Here is a 13,843-nt window from a genome sequence, read left to right on the forward strand (position 1 = left end):
ACAATCATATGCCGCCATATAGTAGACGGCCGGTAACCGGTGAGAATTCCCTCCTGTGTGGGGTCTATTTCCCTCCAGAGAAATCACACGTCACATTCCACACATAACACTGTGTAGAGAAGGCGGCGCGGGGTAATTGTGCCAGTAGTGAGGGGCGAATAATGGCGGGAATGTCACTGACTGAGGAGAAGGCTCCATGGAGCGTCTTCACTCCGGAGATCATGTGACCCCTGACTCCTCCCCTCCTGTGACCTCATCACAGGTCCTGTGCACAGAGCAGCCATATATGTGGAGTGCGGCTCTGCAGGTTAGTGATCGGCAGTCCAGCTCTTCTTTCTCCTTTCCCCACTTTTCTCCCTCCTGTCCCTTCACTATAAAGCCTGAGCCTCATTATACAGCTGTACAGGGGTCTAGTGAAGGCTTTTTAGCCCTTTCCTCAGACTGTAGCTCCTGGGATCAGGCCCTCACTCCTGTCCCCTCACTATAAAGCCTGGGCATCATTATACAGCTGTACAGGGGTCTAGTGAAGGCTTTTTAGCCCTTTCCTCAGTCTGTAGCTCCTGGGATCAGGCCCTCACTCCTGTCCCCTCACTATAAAGCCTGGGCCTCATTATACAGCTGTACAGGGGTCTAGTGAAGGCTTTTTAGCCCTTTCCTCAGACTGTAGCTCCTGGGAACAGGCCCTCACTCCTGTCCCTTCACTATAAAGCCTGGGCCTCATTATACAGCTGTACAGGGGTCTAGTGAAGGCTTTTTAGCCCTTTCCTCAGTGTGTAGCTCCTGGGAACAGGCCCTCACTCTTGTCCCTTCACTATAAAGCCTAGGCCTCATTATACAGCTGTACGGGGGTCTAGTGAAGGCTTTTTAGCCCCTTCCTCAGACTGTAGCTCCTGGGAACAGGCCCTCACTCCTGTCCCTTCACTATAAAGCCTGGGCCTCATTATACGGCTGTACAGGGGTCTAGTGAAGGCTTTTTAGCCCTTTCCTCAGACTGTAGCTCCTGGGAACAGGCCCTCACTCTTGTCCCTTCACTATAAAGCCTGGGCCTCATTATACAGCTGTACAGGGGTCTAGTGAAGGCTTTTTAGCCCTTTCCTCAGACTGTAGCTCCTGGGAACAGGCCCGCACTCCTGTCCCTTCACTATAAAGCCTGGACCTCATTATACAGCTGTACAGGGGTCTAGTGAAGGCTTTTTAGCCCTTTCCTCAGTCTGTAGCTCCTGGGCACAGGCCCTCACTCCTGTCCCTTCACTATAAAGCCTGGGCCTCATTATACAGCTGTACAGGGGTCTAGTGAAGGCTTTTTAGCCCTTTCCTCAGACTGTAGCTCCTGGGAACAGGCCCGCACTCCTGTCCCTTCACTATAAAGCCTGGACCTCATTATACAGCTGTACAGGGGTCTAGTGAAGGCTTTTTAGCCCTTTCCTCAGTCTGTAGCTCCTGGGAACAGGACCTCACTCCTGTCCCTTCACTATAAAGCCTGGGCCTCATTATACAGCTGTACAGGGGTCTAGTGAAGGCTTTTTAGCCCTTTCCTCAGTCTGTAGCTCCTGGGAACAGACCCTCACTCCTGTCCCGTCACTATAAAGCCTGTGCCTCATTATATAGCTGTACAGGGGTCTAGTGAAGGCTTTTTAGCCCTTTCCTCAGACTGTAGTTCCTGGGATCAGGCTCTCACTCCTGTCCCTTCACTATAAAGCCTGGGCCTCATTATACAGCTGTACAGGGGTCTAGTGAAGGCTTTTTAGCCCTTTCCTCAGTGTGTAGCTCCTGGGAACAGGCCCTCACTCTTGTCCCTTCACTATAAAGCCTAGGCCTCATTATACAGCTGTACAGGGGTCTAGTGAAGGCTTTTTAGGCCTTTCCTCAGACTGTAGCTCCTGGGAACAGGCCCTCACTCCTGACCCTTCACTATAAAGCCTGGGCCTCATTATACAGCTGTACAGGGGTCTAGTGAAGGCTTTTTAGCCCTTTCCTCAGACTGTAGCTCCTGGTCACCATGTGATCTCACCATAACCCTAACAAGCGAATTAAGGTGTGAAATCTTGATCAAAATTATCTCAGTACACAAATCTCTAAATGTGCCCAAAGTTTTGCATCGCCCCTTTTACTTTTTGCAATTATGAAATTGTCTATATATATATATGTGTTTTATTATTATTTTTGCCTAAAATACAAAGGCCATGTGTCATCTTAGAGGTTCGGCCTTTTAGAGATCATTTCATCTTCATCTTACTACTCACAATAACGGTCATTTTGACCAGGGGCGCCCACACTTTTACATGCCGCTGTCAATGCTTCGTCCCGCTGGTGCTCAATATTTAATAGGGTCTTGCTATTAATCTTAATGAAAATTTCGGTTAATTTCTTTGAGCTGTTATTACTAGAGATGAGCGAATATCGTCGGAGAAGTTGTTATTGGCTAATATCGCTTACCGAATAGCTGCATCGGGACCCCGGATCCCTGGAGCGCTCCCGATAATCAGCTGCATGTGTCGCCCTCCATGCAGGTGCTGTGACTATCACACAGCGCGACACACGCAGCTGATTATCGGGAGCGCTCCAGCACACTGAGTCCTGCACACACTGAGGCCCCTGATCATGTGACCCCTGACTCCTCCCCTCCTGTGACCTCATCACAGGTCCTGTGCACAGAGCAGTCATATATGTGGCAGACACTCCTGGTCTTATGCTTTCTGGGCCAGTTCCTCCTGTGAGTCCTATTAACCCTTTCGCTCCCTGTATTCTCCTTTCTGACAGGACAATATCTGAATTCGGACAGTGTGACAGAAATTTAAGCAATGTGGAAGGAAAAAATGACAATTTTACTTTTTTCCTCACAAAAATGTGACTTTAGCCCCAAAATTGGCAGCGTAACAAATCCTTATTCCCCCACTGTAGTTTGTAGACTCCATATACAGATCCCTTAAGTGAGAAAAGAGCTGAATTCCCCACTTAAGTTATTGCATTTTGGAAATTGCCCCCACTGGGAATTTATCTCCAGGTAAAGGCACAATTGTGTCTCCATGGGGGTTGTGCTCGCAGCCCAACATCGTGTGACCCTCCAAAGAAATGCCACCCCGCACCATTACTGACCACTGCCAAACTGGTCATGCTGAAGGACGTTGCAGACAGCAGATCGCTCTCCACGGCGTCTCCAGACTCTGTCACGTCTGTCACATGTGCTCAGTGTGAACCTGCTTTCATCTGTGAAGAGCACAGGGCGCCAGTGGTGAATTTGCCAACCCTGGTGTTCTGTGGCAAATGCCAAGCGTCCTGTACGGTGTTGGGCTGTGAGCACAACCCCCATCTGTGGGCATCGGGCCCTCAGACCATCCTCATGGAGTCAGTTTCTAACCGTTTGTACAGACACATGCACATTTGTGGCCTGCTGAAGATCATTTTGCAGGGCTCTGGCAGTGCTCCTCCTGTTCCTCCTTGCATAAAGGTGGAGGTAGCGGTCCTGCTGCTGGGTTGGTGCCCTCCTACGGCCCCCTCCACATCTCCTGGTGTACTGGCCTATTCCTGGTAGCGCCTCCAGCCTCTGGACACTACGCTGACAGACACAGCAAACCTTCTTGCCACAGCTCGCATTGATGTGCCATCCTGATTGAGCTGCACTACCTGAGCCACTTGTGTGGGTTGTAGAGTCCGTCTCATGCTACCACGAGTGTGAAAGCACAACCAACATTCAAAAGTGACCAAAACATCAGCCAGAAAGCATTGGTACTGAGATGTGGTCTGTGGTCCCCACCTGCAGAACCACTCCTTTATTGAGGGTGTCTTGATAATTGCCAATAATTTCCATCTGTTGTCTATTCCATTTGCACAACAGCATGTGAAATTGATTGTCAGTCAGTGTTGCTTCCTAAGTGGACAGTTTGATTTCACAGAAGTTTGATTTACTTGGAGTTATATTCTGTTATTTAAGTGTTCCCTTTATTTTTTTGAACAGTGTATATAGATTGATAGATTTTTTTTTCTTTGCATTGGAGGGTCCAATTCCAGCTATTGCTGTGGGACCTGTGATTTCTATCTACTCCACTGTGTACAGGATAATAGAGTATAATAAAGTAGTTATGGATGAGACGTAACTAACATTGTGCAGTGACTCTGCTTTCCATATAGTGATGGATATTTCTTGTTGATGAAACTGTGATTTTTTTTTCAACTTCAAACCTTTTTTAAACCCCTCTGATCAGTGCGATCATACAACATACAAGCCTCTGATGGCTCCGGTGATGCCCTGTACTACTGTAGTGCCGTGTATCATCACTGCCTGTCAGTGTAATACTAACGGCCCCATACACATGAGATCAGAGTTGGCTGAACGGTCATTTGGCAGACGGCGATCTCTCCCGACTCCCCCATACACACAAATATTCCAGCTTTCCTGTGGTCTGTATGAGAGAGTCGCCTCCAGACTCCTCTAGAGGAGGATTATCTACAGGAAGAACAGATGGATTATCCTCTGAAATTCAGGATGCCAGATCCTTCTCTGTCCTGACATCATCTGTCGGGAGGCCCCCAAATACATTATGTGATCGGCCAAACCCCCCGAAGTCAGAGCTTTCATGGAACTTTAGTCTAATGTGTATGGGGGCGTTATAAGGTAACTTATTGGACGCTGCCTCTGGCCCGACCTAATAGACCTTCATACATTGCAGCCCAGACCCCGTTATTAGGCATGTAAGTATCGCAGTAACTAGGCCGCCCCATACTATCGAGTACTTGGAGGCGGGGGGCATTCAGCCAAACTCTGTCACACCTTCTTAGATGCCATGTTTGCTTTTCAGGGTTTTTGTTGCAGCCTCATCTGTGCCGTCCCTGCGGTGTACATCTATGTTCTGGGGCCCAAAAAGATTAATTTCTTTTTAATAAATGTTTAACATGTTAAAAACTATAAAATGTGTTTTGCTTTTTACATATTTTTTTCTTCTTACAAGAATTGTTGGAGCCAATTTTCCTTAGAAACATTTAAATTTCGGCTTTTTCTGGAGTTTTTCTTGTAACATAGGAAAGTCTAAGGCCAGAAATAAACCCCATAAATCACTGTACATGGAGACTTTGAGATCAGATCATTTCTGTCCGCGTTGATTGTGGAAACAAAAAATCTTTTCTAAAAGCCTCAAACTTCTGTGTGTGACTCAGAGCTGAGATCTAACGGGATAGAAGATTCCAGTGCGGGGAAGACGGGAAACCTTCATATAGACGGCCGGTGGGGATGGAGGCAGTGACCGACTCTGGCCAAATCTGTCTCTAGAGCCACAGTAGAAGATGAAGATGTCGTCCTCACCATGAAGGAGTTATTTCTCATGTCGCGTGTAATGAATCTCTCCTGCAGTATTGCTAATACCGATCTCAGTGTCTGTAATGAGACGAGAATTAGCATTATGGAAGATGAGTCTATGAGGAACGTGTTCAGCTGCCGACTCCGAGGAGGAAACTGCTTGTTGTCTGTGGCCTAAATATATAGGTTTTATTAGTAGATGTCAGGGGAGAAAACTAAACCCTGTAAGATAATAAATCTCCTCATATGTTTCCCTTATTATCTCCAGTAATTGTATTATTACACAGGATTCTTATGATGTTACATCGGATCATCTTCTTCTCATTCAGGTCTCTACAATATCGGATCCTCTCAGTGAAGATCTTCTACAAAAGAGAATTTTCCTGGTTTACCCATCAAGGATGGATATGGACAGAGACAAGATGGCGGAGAGGATATTACACCTCACCCTAGAGATCCTCCTCCGTCTCACTGGAGAGGTGAGAGATTCTGATGATGTCACATTACATCATTCTTATCTATGGGAATAACAGATGGACAGAACTGGAGAGGTGAGGACTCTGGAAATGTCTGTAGTGAGAGTTATTAATGTGTCTCTCCATTACCAGGATTACACAGTGGTGAAGAAGACCTCTAGTGATCGCTGTCAGGACCCTGTGTCTGAGGGATGGGGAAGACCCCTGAGCCAAATCACGGGGCCTCCACCTCTCCCCCTGATCCATGAGGACATCAATGACCAGAAGATCCTAGAACTCATCTACAAGATGATTGAGCTGCTAACTGGAGAGGTGACATTGCTGGGAATGCTGGGACATTATTACTATTTATTTATAAAGCACCATCGGTTCCATGGTGCTGTACATGAGAAGGGGTTACATAGAATTACAAATATCACCGACAGTAAACAAACTAACAATGACAGACTGATACAGAGGGGAGAGAGGACCCTGCCCTTTCGGGCTTACATGCTACAGGATGGTGGGGAAGGAGACAGTAGGTTGGGGGGTTGCAGCAGTTCCGGTGTTGGTTGAGGTGATATCTGCGGTAGTGGTTAAGAGGTAGTGGAGTCATTGCAGGCTGTAGGCTTTTTTGAAGAGGTGGGTTTTCAGGTTCCGTCTGAAGGATCCGAGTGTGGTTGATAGCCGGACGTGTTGGGGCAAAGAATTCCAGCGAATAGGGGCACTTCGGGAGAAGTCTTGGAGGCGGTTGGGTGAGGAGCGAATAAGTGTGGAGGAGAGAAGGAGGTCTTGGGAGGACCAGAGTTTACGTGAGGGAAGGTATCAGGAGATTAGTTCAGAGACATATGGGGGAGACAGGTTATAGATGGCCTTGTAGGTCAGTATTAGTAAATTGAATTGGATACGCTGAGGGAATGGGAGCCAGTGAAGAGATTTGCAGAGGGGAGAAGCAGAGGAGTAGCGAGGAGAGAGATGAATTAGTCAGGCGGCAGAGTTAAGGATGGACTGGAGAGATGCAAGGGTGTTAGCAGGGAAGCCACAGAAAAGGATGTTGCAATAGTCGAGGTGGGAGATGATGAGGGCATGCACAAGTAGTTTAGTAGATTGAGAGTTGAGGAAGGGACAGATTCTGGAAATATTTTTGAGCTGGAGGCGGCAGAAGGTGGAGAGAGCTTGGATGTGCGGTTTGAAGGACAGGGCAGAGTCAAGGGTTACTCCCAGGCAGTGGACCTTGGGTAGGGGGGAAAGCGTGATGTCAATTGTTATAGAAATGTCGGGTAAGGAAGATCTGTGAGATGGGGGAAAGATGATGAGTTCAGATTTGTCCACATTGAGTTTGAGGAAGCGAGAGGAGAAGAAAGAGGATATGGCTGATAGACACTCTGGGATTCTGGAGAGCAGTGAGGTGACGTCTGGGCCAGAGAGGTAGATCTGAGTATCATCGGCATAAAAGTGGTACTGGAATCCATGGGACTCCATGTTGCCCCAGGCCAAGTGTATAGATTGGGAAGAGTAGGGGTCCTAGAACAGAGCCTTGGGGGACTCCAACAGAGAGAGGGTGGGATGAGGAGGTAGTGTGGGAGTGGGAGACGCTGAATGTGCGGTTGGAAAGGTATGAGGAAATCCAGGATAGGGCGAGATCTTTGATGCCGAAGGAGGAGAGGATGTGTAGTAGGAGGCAGTGGTCAACTGTGTTGAAAGCAGAGGACAGGTCTAGAAGGAGGAGTATAGAGTGTTGTCCCATAGATTTGGCTGTAAGTAGGTAATTGGTAATTCTGGTCAGGGCTGTCTCAGTGGAATGATGGGGGCGGAAGCCAGATTGTAGATTGTCAAAGAGCAAGTTAGATGAGAGGTGGGAGGAAAGGTGAGCGTGGACATGCTGCTCCAGGAGTTTAGAAGCGAATGGGAGCAGCGATATTGGGCGATAGCTAGATGTGGCTATTGGGTCGAGGGTCGGCTTTTTAAGGATAGGCGTGATTGTGGCATGTTTGAAAGCAGAAGGGAAGGTACCAGAAGTAAATGATAGGTTGAAGAGGTGGTTTAGGGATGGAATAAGAGTGGTGGCGAGGTTGTGGAGGAGGTGAGATGGCATAGGATCAAGTGCACAAGTGGTGAGGTGTGATTTGGAGAGATGAGCAAGCTCCCCTTCAGTGATGTTATATAGGGAGGTTATGGGGTTTGGGCTTTGGTCTGGTGTGTAAAGGGGTTGTGGTGGTTGAGCAATAAAGACATGCCATGTTTGGGCCATCTTGTTTTTGAAGTGTGCGCAAAGTCCTCGGCAGAGATGAGGGAGGTTGGAGGGGGCAGTGGTGGGTGGAGGAGGGAGTTAAAAGTACTGAACAACTGTTTGGGGTTGTGGGATAAGGAAGATACAAGGGATGTAAAGTAGGCCTGTTTAGCAGAGGTGAGGGCAAATTTGAATGCAAGTGTTGCTTGTTTTAGTGCAGTGAAGTCGTCTTGCGAATGCGTTTTCTTCCAGCGCCGTTCTGCAATTCTGAATGCTTGCCGAAGCTTTTTAGTGGTGTTATTGTGCCAGGGTTGTCTATTGATTCGTCGCACTCTGTTATGCATGACAGGGGCGACCGGGTCGATGGCTGATGCAAGAGTGGCATTGTAGAAACTAGTGGCAGTGTCTGTGTCGTGGAGTGAAGATATGGAGGACAGTGGTAGAATAGAGTAAGAGAGTTTGTGAGTGTCTAGATGTGTGAGGTTTCTGCGGGGGTGCGCATGCTGCTGGACATGGGTGACAGGTGAGGAGGACAGGGATGAGAAAGTGCGTAGATGGTGGTCAGATAGAGGGGAGGTGGTGAAGTTAGAAAGACAGCAGAGGCGGGTGAAAACCAGGTCTAATGTATGTCCGTCTGTGTGGGTGGCTGAGGAGGACCACAGAGTAAGTCCAAAGGATGATGTAAGGGACAGGAGTTTGGAGGCTGCTGAATGGTGGTTGTCAATGGGGATGTTGAAGTCACCCATGATGATGGTGGGAATGTCAGCAGAGAGAAAGTGAAGGAACCAGGTGGAGAATTGGTCAATGAAGGCAGTGGTCGGACCTGGAGGTCGGTATAGGACGGCCACTTGGAGGTTGGAGGGAGAGTAGATGCGGACAGAGTGGACTTCAAAAGAGGGGAGGATAAGGGAGGGTAGAGGTTGGATTGGGTTGAAGCTGCAATTGGAAGAAAGGAGAAGGCCCACTCCCCCGTCATGTCTGTTGCCAGGGCGAGGAGTGTAGGTGAAGTGGAGGCCGCCGTAACCTAGCACAGCAGGGGAGGCAGTGTCGGAGGGTGTCAGCCATGTTTCGGTGAGGCCAAGGAAGGAAAAATTACGAGAGGTAAAGAGGTCGTGAATCACATGGAGTTTATTGCAGATGGAGCTGGCATTCCAGAGTGATCCAAAGAGTGGGAGCAGGGTGGTGGGTGTCAAGGGCATGGATTTGAGGTGGGAAAGATTTCTGGTGTTTGTGTTGATTTGGGAACGATAGAAGGGGGTAATAATGGGAGGTATGGGCTGTGGGGGTCCAGGGTTGAGAGATATATCGCCAGCAGTGAGGAGAAGCAGAGAGAGGGAGAGCATGTGGGAGAAGGAGGGTGGGTGGCTTGTTTTGTATTTTATTAGGAGAGCTCTGAGGTCAAGGAGCAGGTCAGCAGAGGAGGTCAGGTGGGGAGGCCAGAGGGAAGAAGAGATTATTATTTGGTTAGCGGGTGATGGGGTTTGCGGATAGCGAAGGAGAGTGAGGAGTAGTGGAGCCAAAACTGTTAGTGCGTATGTCAGCATGGTGAGAGTAATATAAAAGGCAAAAGAAATTTAGTACATCTTAATGCAGCAGTTAGTCATACCTTCTGGTCACTTCAGGCTCATTTCAGATGTTATCCTTAGAAAACATCCTTGCAATGACAGACCGAGGTCAGACAGACCTCTTAGTCTGAATTTATACTAACTTAACAGCACATGAAAGGGCCCAGGTGTGATCAGAAAGGGAGGAGCAGCAGGGAGACTGGATGCAGACACAGGAGACGATTAATTAAAGTCACAAGAGGAAATGCAAAGGGAGATAGTATTGCAGCCAGAACACATACCAGTGATAGCAGACAGATACAGGGGTGATTGGGGTTCAGGAAAGCTGGGTGATGATGGTATTGCAGCCTGAACACATACCAGTGATAGCAGACAGATACAGGGGTGATTGGGGTTCAGGAAAGATGGATGATGATGGTATTGCAGCCGGGATACATACCATTGATAGCAGACAGATACAGGGGTGATGATGGTATTGCAGCCGGGATACATACCATTGATAGCAGACAGATACAGGGGTGATTGTGGTTCAGGAAAGATGGGTGATGATGGTATTGCAGCCAGAACACATACCTGTGGATGAAGCAGATCAATTGTCAGAGTGATAGTAATAGTGAAGCATAGTAATAATAATAATGAAGCATCTAGAGCAAGGGAGTCATTTTCAGGCATATTTCAGATGTTATCCTTAGAACGACATCCTTGGAATGACAGACCGACATTATACAGTAACACTATGAAGAGATCGGGGGGGATTGACGGTATCATTGTGTGTGTCAGGTTCCTATAAGGTGTCACGATGTCGCTGTCTATTTCTCCATGGAGGAGTGGGAGTATATAGAAGGACACAGAGATCTATACAAGGACGTCATAATGGAGGTTCCCCAGCCCCTCACATCTCCAGGTAATAGACAGGACTAAATACACACCGCATATAATATATGTAGAGAATGAATTCAGTCCCTGCATGTGTTTCCTCCAGATCTATCCAGTAAGAGGACAACACCAGAGAGATGTCCCCGTCCTCTTCTTCCACAGGACTGTAACCAAGAAGATCCCAGTGTTCCTCAGGATCATCAGGTAGATGGAGAGAAGGTGTCAGGAGATCTCCCCTATGATGTGTAGACGGCTGTGAAGGTCTTGTGCTCAGTCTTGTTTTATCCACCAGTATTATATGTTTTATACTTGTGTGATGAGAACGGTAGAGATGGCAGGATTAGAGCTGACACCAGTGACCGGAGGTAAACTTTTTACCTCCAATCACAGCTGAGCGGTTATGCTGTGTTCTGACAACGTGGGAACCACGGCTCTGTGACCGGCGGGGATGATTTTACCGCCAATCAGAAGCGCTACACCGGTGTTTACCGCACCTTCACACAGCTTGGGAAACACCGGCTTTTGTGCTGTGCATGATCGGCTATATTCTGCTATTAAATCAGCAAAAGTGTTGTGCCTGCCATCTGATGTATATACTTCTCATCAAGTTCTTGTTAAGTGAAGGAAAGTCTATTTTTTAACTTTGGTCTCCCTCATTCATCTCCATACTATCTGGTCTGGGCCTACAACGACAGCATGCAATCTCCGGAGTCGGGAGATATGACTCTGCTATAATGTGTGTGTGTATATATATATATATATATATATATATATATATATATATATATAATTATACTATACTAGATGGTGGCCCGATTCTAACGCATCGGGTATTCTAGAATATGTATGTAGTTTATTTATGAAGATTTAAGAATAATGCAATGAATGTTCGGGCGGTGTAGAAAATTGCTTTGGAAAGGCTTCTGGAATCGACTTTGGGATTGCCCCTTGCAGACCTGGGGGGCTGGACCCTCATCTGACCTTGTTTTCCCTGGGCACACCGCTGGTGAAGTTTCCCTCTCTGCCTGCTGCACGCGCCATCTTCTTCCTTTGTGGTGACGTCACCGCTACCCGATGTTCGGCCGGTGTGGAGATTTCCTTCTGAACAGTATCTGCGTCCTGCCTTATGCTTGCCCTTTGCCGAACGGGGTTTTTTCGCCCTCCTCTGCTCAAGTTAAGGCAGGGCACATCGTTGGTGAAGTTCCTGTGGAGGACTGCTGCGGCGCCATCTTCCTCCACCTTCAGTGACGTCCCCGGGCGCGACCAATCAGCGACGCGGGATTTCCGTTACAGACAGAATTAGACGAATATATATATATACTAGATGGTGGCCCAATTCTAACGCATCGGGTATTCTAGAATATGGCCAAATTCGCATGCGTTTTGCCGCAGAAAACATGCGTTTTTCACGCGCGGAATTCAAGCGCATACCAAACGATTTGAAGCATCACTTGGAATGTGATTGACAGGTTGGTCACACTTGTGAAGCATAGTGTTTTTGACAATTGTGATCAACTTTTTACTATTGATTGAAACCACAATTTTTTGCAAGTATTTAAATAGGCACTCCAACACATGAATCCACACTTGCGGGTAAAAAAGAATATTACTCCTTCTTATCCAAAATGAAGCGAACCACAATTATATTACCAACATGTAACTTTATTAAACAAAATAAAGACATTTAAAATTGGCTACATATTCATTGTTTCCTGATAACCTACCCCAAAAGGGGAAAAAAAAACAGCAGACAATTATCTCTGTTTTGTTTAATAAAGTTACATGTTTTTAATATAATTGTGGTTCGCTTCATTTTGGATAAGAAGGAGTAATATTCTTTTTTGTCCGCAAGTGTGTATTTTTACTATTGATGATGCCTATGCAGCATCAATAGTAAAAGATAGCATGTAAAAAAGAATAAAAAAAAATTAAAAAAAGGTTATTCTCACCTTCCGACGGTCCCCGGACTCTTTCTTTCCTCTCCACGCTCCCGGCATCTTCCGTTCCCAGTTATGCTTAGCGCGAATTACCGGAGATGACGTCACTCTCGAGAGCACGATGCTTGCGAGATTGCGACGTCATCAGCGGTCTTTCTCGCAAAGCATTACTGGGAACGGAAGATGCCGGCTGCGTGGTTAGAGGCGGGAGAGCTCCGGGGGCCGTCGGAGGGTGAGTATATCACTATTTTTTGCTTTAATTCTATTTTTACAGGTTTATGGTACCCACGGTCCAGAGGAGTCTCCCGACTCCTAGCGCCGCTGATCTCCCGACGGTAGCGGTGGCGTGTGTCCTTCAAATTCCGGACTGCGCCTGCGCACTGCGCCTGTCGCTGATTGGTTGCGGCCTGCCGGCCACGACCAATCAGCGACACGGGATTTCCGTTACAGACAGACAGAGTTAGACGATTATATAAATAGATATATATATATATATGTTATATATAGCTGACCCGTGGAAGCGCTGATAGGCCGTCATCAGAGTTTACTCACTCCTTTCTTCAGCCTCCCGGCCATGAAGTTTTAAACTTTTGCTACAAATAAACTACGGACTTTCAATATGGATCGGTGAGTGCTTCAGTCCTTACTTTCTTTGATGGTGAAATTATATATATATATATATAGATATATTCTGTATATATGTGTGTATGTGTATATATATATGTTTGGCAGAGTCATATCTCCCGACTCTGCAGATTGCTGCTGTCATTGTATTATTACACAGGATTCTTATGATGTTACATCGGATCATCTTCTTCTCATTCAGGTCTCTACAATATCGGATCCTCTCAGTGAAGATCTTCTACAGAAGAGAATTTTCCTGATTTACCCATCAAGGATGGATATGGACAGAGACAAGATGGCGGAGAGGATGTTACACCTCACCCTAGAGATCCTCTTCCGTCTCACTGGAGAGGTGAGAGATTCTGATGACGTCACATTACATCATTCTTATCTATGGGAATAACAGATGGACAGAACTGGAGAGGTGAGGACTCTGGAAATGTCTGTAGTGAGATTTATTAATGTGTCTCTCCATAACCAGGATTACACAGTGGTGAAGAAGACCTCTAGTGATCACTGTCAGGACCCTGTGTCTGAGGGATGTGGAAGACCCCTGAACTCAATCACGGGGCCTCCACCTCACCCCCTGATCCATGAGGACATCAATGACCAGAAGATCCTAGAACTCATCTACAAGATGATTGAGCTGCTGACTGGAGAGGTGACACTGCTGGGAATGCTGGGACATTATACAGTAACACTATGAAGGGATCGGGGGGATGACGGTATCATTGTATGTGTCAGGTTCCTATAAGGTGTCAGGATGTCGCTGTCTATTTCTCCATGGAGGAGTGGGAGTATTTAGAAGGACACAGAGATCTGTACAAGGATGTCATAATGGAGGTTCCCCAGCCCCTCACATCACC

The sequence above is a fragment of the Dendrobates tinctorius genome, unplaced genomic scaffold (assembly GCF_039654945.1).
Source record: "Dendrobates tinctorius isolate UK_male_01 unplaced genomic scaffold, ASM3965494v1 ptg000320l, whole genome shotgun sequence".
NCBI lineage: Eukaryota > Metazoa > Chordata > Amphibia > Anura > Dendrobatidae > Dendrobates > Dendrobates tinctorius.